Here is a 7,500-nt window from a genome sequence, read left to right as displayed (position 1 = left end):
CCTTTATTTTAATAGCGTTTTTGTTACTTTAGACTAGAGTCCCCTCTTACACATTATAAAGAAAAAAAAATAGAAAAGAAAGAACTGCGTACCGTCTCCGCTTTGGGGTTTAACCAATGACAACATCTTTCATCAGGTGGGAGGTGACACACGTCGCTAACGAACACAAGGACCAGGAATCACCGAGGAAGATTCAAGGAGCAAATAACTGGAGGAGACTCGGACATGGCGCCAACCATTGACTCTACTGAAACTGCGAAAGGGGAAGTGGCAGAGGCGTTACTCCAACCGACTGTACATTAAGTCCTTCACTTTCCTTCTCTTCTTTATGAACGTGATGGGCAAGGCAAGACTTAGTGTAGCCGTACCCACCGCGCCCCGGCCAGCCACCGCTTCCTTCACGCACCACTGCCGGACAGCATACAATTAGCAGCCGGTCAGTGTGTGGTAATGAACGTCCGCCAGGCCAGCACGGTAGTGAACACATGCACGCTCCCGCAGCTCATTGTGACCCGTTCCTCTCCACTGGCCACACGTTCTCCTTTTTTGTGGGTGGTGATGTATACGAATTACGTACTTAACGCAGGGACCCCGCACATCACACACACACACACACACACACACACGCAGAAAGAAAGAGAGAAAGGGGGGACGGGAGAGGACAGGGCAAACATGAAAGAAAACTGGAATAATGCAACAAAGAAAGCAAGAACCAGACAAATAGAGCTCAGGCAATACTATAACTAGGTAAACACATACACACACACACACACACACACACACTCGCCATAACCACAAGAGCAGTGGTCGCCTTAACGAGATGAGATGAACTGACTCCCTCATTGTTGTTGTGTTTGCGGTGAGGTAGCTAAGCCAAACCTCCCAGCGTCCTGCCCCCACTCCTCCCCCGCTCAATGTTTTCTTTCCGCAACACTTCGCGGCTGAATAACGAAATAATAGCGGCCGGACTGAGTGTTCTGAATGCATTGAGTGTGATTGTGGGTCGTGGTTGAGACGTGGCGTGGTGTAAGATAGGCGAGGAGGAGGAGCAGGAGGAGTAGGAGGAGGAGGAGGAGGAGGAGGAGGAGGAGGTGGTGTTTCGAAGGATGAAATGTCTGTCTGGGGTCACCAAGGAATGACTGGGAATGGATGGACAACTGATGCAGATGAATGAATATGATGAATGGAAATTTTCTGTGTTTTCTTTCGTCCTGAAGTAGAATAATATACTGTAATGATGATGATGATGATGATGATGATGCATGACAGTGACCCTTCGCCTAAGCAGTCTATCCCATAATGATACATAATTCAAACATTGTCCATGATTGTAATATTTGTTTTCATGTTACATTTTTTTGGGGGGGGATTATAATATGTTTATCTATTTCTATATACAACAAAGTGTGGAGATTGAATTTGTTTCCTCTTACAAAAATAGAGAACCAGAAGAAAAAAAAAAAGTTCACTATCAGATAAACCAGACAGCATGAGATTCACCAAGGAGGTTTCCCTTTCTCACCATCCATCACCATCATCACTGCTCCATCCATTACCTTTAATTTCCCTGCCTCCACCATCAACTTCACACTTCATGCCTGCCTCCACCCGTCCTCTACTACTTCACCATTCCATCTACAGCCTTCCCCTCAATCCAGCCTCGCCCAAGTCACCATAACTTTTAATAATCAGTACCCTTCCTCCCTTTCTCAAACATATCCACTCACCCACCCGCTTTGTAAATATCCCCCTGATCATGCCTTCCCTATACCCACGCTACCTTTCCCCCCCTGCACCCATGTAACCCTCGCTCTCCACACCCTCCCCATCCAGCCGCTCCCCACTCCTCAGCTCGTTAGCGGCGTCTCAGTTACACCTTCCATCACTGCATTTGTTCCTCACTTCCTGCTTCTCACATCGACTCCACCACACCCTCTCAGTAAATCCTGGTTCTTCCTACTCAACCTGTTACTGGTCGGTGTACATCCTGCAATTATCGTGATTTATCGAGCTCCTCCACCTTCTCGTCCTCATCGTCCTCCTCCTTACCCTCGTCCCCCTCTGACATCACGCAAATGGAATCTTTCACCTCACGGGTAAGCGATCACCGACTCTATGTGCAAATCAGCGTGCTTTCCCGGCTCGTAATCTTGTGTTCCTGGTCTGCGCCTTACTGATGCAAGTCGTAGTTAGCGGCGTAAACAGACCGAGCCAATTAACGCCACACGCGGACTTGCGAACACAAGATACTTGCTGTCGATTACGTAACTTTGGATTTATTCTCCCATTATCCCTTCCTTCTGCACGTGATCTCTTCCAGCTGCTTCCTCTCTGTCTACCTGTAGATACGAGTAATGAACTGTATATAGATAGACAAGGAGACTTCCATACTTCTACACCTACAATCACCGCCTCAGTTATATTCAGCAACGGACAGAGCGCATGAAATTCTTCTCAAGCCAGCCAGCGAAGGTCACGGAGCCAAGTTAAGGTTACAGAAGAACGCAGGCTTTTGCACCAAATGACGACGCTCAGCTTAAGGCACGAAACTCGAGCCATTGAGGCAGGAACCGCAGCCTTTCCTGTACTATTGCATCCACGACTGTGCCAACACGCGACTTAAGGTGAAATGTTCGCAGGTGTTTATAATTTTAACAACACGTCTTCCTAGGGTCATCTATCACGCCGCGTCAGTCCACCATGAGCAAGGAGAGTCACGCCGCAGCAATGCACACCGCGGGACACAGCGGTGGCAACGCAACACACGACACGCGGCTCCGGGCTACAGTCTGTCCCGTTTTCCACCCACACGAACCCTGACAAGGCCACACTGACGGCGAGGTGTTGCATTATCGGGCGTGATGGTGGCGGGGGCGTGGTGGTGGTGGGGGGACGGTGTGGCGTCACTGCTCTTCAAACTGTCACTATAAGGGCGTGTAGCTGGTTCGTATCCCCCGCGGCAACGTCGGCCTAAGAGCTGCAGGTATTACTGTTCACCGTTACCTCACTGTCGTCGCAATGACTCCCCGCCACTCCCAGCGCTTCTCTTTCAGTGTGGGTGGGTGAGTGCGTGCTGGAGTGTGTGCCGGTCAAGGTGCTGGCTGGCCCGAAGGCGGCACCACACTGTTACAGCCGCCATAACGCCTCTTAACGGCACTAATGAAATATCCTGTTACTGTCATGTGTGTGTGAGCGTGTGTGTGTGTGTGTGTGTGTGTGTGTGTGTGTCACCAACCTGCCTGCAGTTCTCGTGTGTGGTGTGAGGGAATGCAGGAACACACACTGACTTTACAAACACACCATTAGGAACACGAGTACACAGCGTGGGAATACATACAGGCTTAGACGGAAATTGCGTTTGGCTGACATTCTGAAGTTTCATGAGAGAGAGAGAGAGAGAGAGAGAGAGAGAGAGAGAGAGAGAGAGAGAGAGAGAGATACAGACAAACAGACAGAAACAGGAAAAAAACACCAGGTTAATAAGAGCAGGTATCCAGATAACTAAACAATCCACCATGAGAAATGTCACTTACAGTACCTTTCTCTCTCTCAGGTGGTGAAGGGCTGAAGGTCGACCTGGCCTGGCGTGGCTTGGCGACGGTGGTGGCGGCGATGGAGCGAAAAGAGGGAGAGGCGATAGAAGGGCATATAGTTCTTGCTGTTGTGGTTCATAGACACTGGCTGGCTGGCTGGCTGGAGGGTCACAGTGGGTGATGCACTTGTGATCATCTTCATGCAGTCCCGCGGCGCCGTGTGACCCTGTTGGTGGTGGTGTTGTGGCGGCGACTCAGGGAACTTATCATTCAGTCTTGTGTGATGCAGTAATCTGTGTGTCTGTCTCCGCCATGTTTGTTTGTTTGATTGTTGTCCATGGCTGTCTGTCTATCTGTCGGAGGAAGAAGAATGAAGTGATAGGTAGGTAGATAGATAGATATGTAGGTAGATAAGTAGCTAAGTAGATGAATATATAGATATACTAATGGATGGATAAATAAATAAATAAATAAATAAATAGATAAATAAATACTAATATGCTGCACATATACAAAACAAACAATCAACTAGAGTTACAGAAACAAAACTAAACAAACACTGCATCAAAATAAGATCAATTGTAACACCTGAAGGAAAAAAAAAAGAGAATTAATACATTGTAGATATTGTACTGAAGTAAGAAGCATCAAATCAACCACAGTAATAGGAATAAAAAAAAAATAAAATAAAAAAAACCTGATATACCCATGTAAGTCAAAAGAGCAAATCATCTAAGTGATAATTCTTACATACAACACGCGACTCTTATTTAAATGCTGCTGACTAATGTTTTAAAGGAGAAAGGAATCTCAAATAACACACACACACACACACACACACACACACACACTAGCACTGCAACTTTTTGACACACGATGAGGCGAGATTGTTCCTTTCCATCAAGACGAGAGGGAAAAAAAAAATGTAGGTCGGCTTAGCTTCTCGTCGTCCACAGCCTGCAGCTTGGTTTCTTGCCCTCCGCCCGCCTGTGCTCTAATTTACCTCTGCACGCGCGTGGCTTAGCGAAAAACTTACTTAAACATTATCAAAAGGAATGGGAGATTAGATAGAGAAAAAAATAGAAACCTGTTATGGGCCTGAAATTACACACTCGCCTCACCACACATTTCATTCGTCTTGTTTTTTCCATGTTGCGATTTCCTGTCTAATGTTTCTTCTTGGCCGCAATGCACTGGAATTTCCTGTCAATATTACTCTCGTTTCTATTCATCTAATCATTTACTCACACGTTAAGATTAGTTTTTTTTCTCTCTTTTTTTTTTTATCCTCCGCATCAGAACATAAGAAAATAGAGCAAGCTGCAGGAAACTATCAAGTATACACGTAGCGGTATTTACATGAAGCATACCTCTTTATTTCCATCTAAAATCCTGATCCTTAAATCTATCTAATCCTTTAAAACTCCTAATGACTCGGCACTAACAAACTGAGCACTGAGTCTATTCCATTATTCCACCAGCAAGTTATGTAAGAGCAGTAAGTGTTCCTAGTCAACAATAAAAGACTCAAGGGCTGCACGAGGAGAAAATAATGAAACAAGAGACCACCGATAAATCACATTAACACGCACGCGTTGTTGCCAGATTTAGTGGAGAGAAATAATGGACGACAGGTGTGTTTCCTTCCACCGGAGCTAACCTGCGGGAGGGAACAAATTTTCAGTACATTTTCAATATCGCTCTTGTTTCGATGATGATGATGATGATGATGATGATGATGATGATGATGATGATGATGATGATGATGATGAGGAGGAGGAGGAGGAAGAGAAAGAGATTACATTTTTTTTTTTCTTTTGTAGGAAGGACACTGGCCAAGGGCAACAAAAATCCAATAAAAAATATGCCCACTGAAGTGCCAGTCCCATAAAAGTGTCAAAGCAGTAGTCAAAAATTGATGAATAAGTTTCTTGAAACCTCCCTCTTGAAGGAATTCAAGTCATAGGAAGGTGGAAATACAGAAGCAGGCAGGGAGTTCCAGAGTTTACCAGAGAAAGGGATGAATGATTGAGAATACTGGTTAACTCTTGCGTTAGAGAGGTGGACAGAGTAGGGGTGAGAGAAAGAAGAAAGTCTTGTGCATCGAGGCCGCGGGAGGAGGGGAGGCATGCAGTCAGCAAGATCAGAAGAGCAGTTAGCATGAAAATAGCGGTAGAAGACAGCTAGAGATGCAACACTGCGGCGGTGAGAGAGAGGCTGAAGACAGTCAGAGGAGAGGAGTTGATGAGACGAAAAGCTTTTGATTCAACCCTGTCTAGAAGAGCAGTATGAGTGGAACCCCCAGACATGTAAAGCATACTCCATACATGGACGGATAAGGCCCTTGTACAGAGTTAGCAGCTGGGGGGGGGGGTGAGAAAAACTGGCGGAGACGTCTCAGAACACCTAACTTCATAGAAGCTGTTTTAGCTAGAGATGAGATGTGAAGTTTCCAGTTCAGATTATAAGTAAAGGACAGACCGAGGATGTTCAGTGTAGAAGAGGGGGACAGTTGAGTGTCATTGAAGAAGAGGGGATAGTTGTCTGGAAGGTTGTGTCGAGTTGATAGATGGAGGAATTGAGTTTTTGAGGCATTGAACAATACCAAGTTTGCTCTCCCCCATTGAGAAATTTTAGAAAGATCAGAAGTCAAGCGTTCTGTGGCTTTCCTGCGTGAAATGTTTACCTCCTGAAGGGTTGGACGTCTATGAAAAGACGTGGAAAAGTGCAGGGTGGTATCATCAGCTTAGGAATGGATAGGACAAGAAGTTTGGTTTAGAAGATCATTAACGAATAATAAGAAGAGAGTGGGTGACAGGACAAAACCCTGAGGAACACCACTGTTAAAAGATTTAGGAGAAAAACAGTGACCGTCTACCACAGCAGCAATAGAACGGTCAGAAAGGAAACTTGAGATGAAGTTGCAGAGAGAAGGATAGAAGCCGTAGGAGGGTAGTTTGGAAATCAAAGCTTTGTGTCAGACTCTATCAAAAGCTTTTGATATGTCCAAGGCAACAGCAAAAGTTTCACCAAAATCTCTAAAAAGAGGATGACCAAAACTCAGTAAGGAAAGCCAGAAGATCACCAGTAGAGCGGCCATGACGGAACCCATACTGGCGATCAGATAGAAGGTTGTGAAGTGATAGATGTTTAAGAATCTTCCTGTTGAGGATAGATTAAAAAACTTTAGATAGGCAGGAAATTAAGCAATATGACGGTAACTTAAGGGATAAGTACGGTCACTCTTTTTAGGAACAGGCTGAATGTAGGCAAACTTCCAGCAAGAAGGAAAGGTAGATGTTGACAGACAGAGCTGAAAGAGTTTGACTAGGCAGGGTGCAAGCAAGGAGACACAGTTTCGGAGAACAATAGGAGGGACCCCATCAGGTCCACAAGCCTTCCGAGGCTTTAGGCCAGCGAGGGCATGGAAAACATCATTGCGAAGAATTTTGATAGGTGGCATGAAGTAGTTAGAGGGTGGAGGAGAGGGAGGAACAAGCCCAGAATCGTCCAAGGTAGAGTTTTTAGCAAAGGTTTGAGGCGAAGAGTTCAGCTTTAGAAATAGATGTGATAGCAGTGGTGCCATCTGGTTGAAATAAAGGAGGGAAAGAAGAAGAAGCAAAGTTATTGGAGATATTTTCTGTTAATGAAGGAGTTTTTGGCTAGTTGGAGAACAGACTTGGCATGGTTCCGGGCAGAAATATAAAGTGCATGAGATTCTGGTGATGGAAGGCTTAAGTACCTTTTGTGAGCCACCTCTTTATCATGTATAGCACGAGAACAAGCTGTGTTAAACCAAGGTTTAGAAGGTTTAGGACGAGGAAAAAAGAGTGAGGAATGTACGCCTCCATGCCAGACATGTTACTGTGTATCAATGTAACAGAGTTACATTGATACACAGGCCACAACAGACCTTGCGGTCCTCACGAGGTGACCTGATCTAAGACTACCAAGGTGATAGTAGGAG

General features: G+C 45.5%; 1 protein-coding gene across 10 annotated transcripts in view; it reads right to left on the bottom strand.

Annotated features, from left to right (window-relative positions):
- The window catches only part of LOC135103608 (uncharacterized), a 99,723-nt gene that overhangs the window by 50,936 nt on the left and 41,287 nt on the right, over positions 1-7,500 (bottom strand). For 9 of the 10 annotated variants that reach the window (XR_010270129.1, XR_010270131.1, XR_010270127.1 and 6 more), the window contains exon 2: positions 3,539-3,886. The gene's annotated coding sequence lies outside the window, so the exon portion shown is untranslated. The remainder of the gene's footprint in view (positions 1-3,538; positions 3,887-7,500) is intronic. The other variant, XM_064010082.1, reaches the window with a different exon arrangement.

The sequence above is a fragment of the Scylla paramamosain genome, chromosome 9 (assembly GCF_035594125.1).
Source record: "Scylla paramamosain isolate STU-SP2022 chromosome 9, ASM3559412v1, whole genome shotgun sequence".
Lineage (NCBI taxonomy): Eukaryota > Metazoa > Arthropoda > Malacostraca > Decapoda > Portunidae > Scylla > Scylla paramamosain.
Note: the sequence above shows the minus strand (reverse complement) of the source record. Positions and strands in the feature narration are given on the sequence as shown.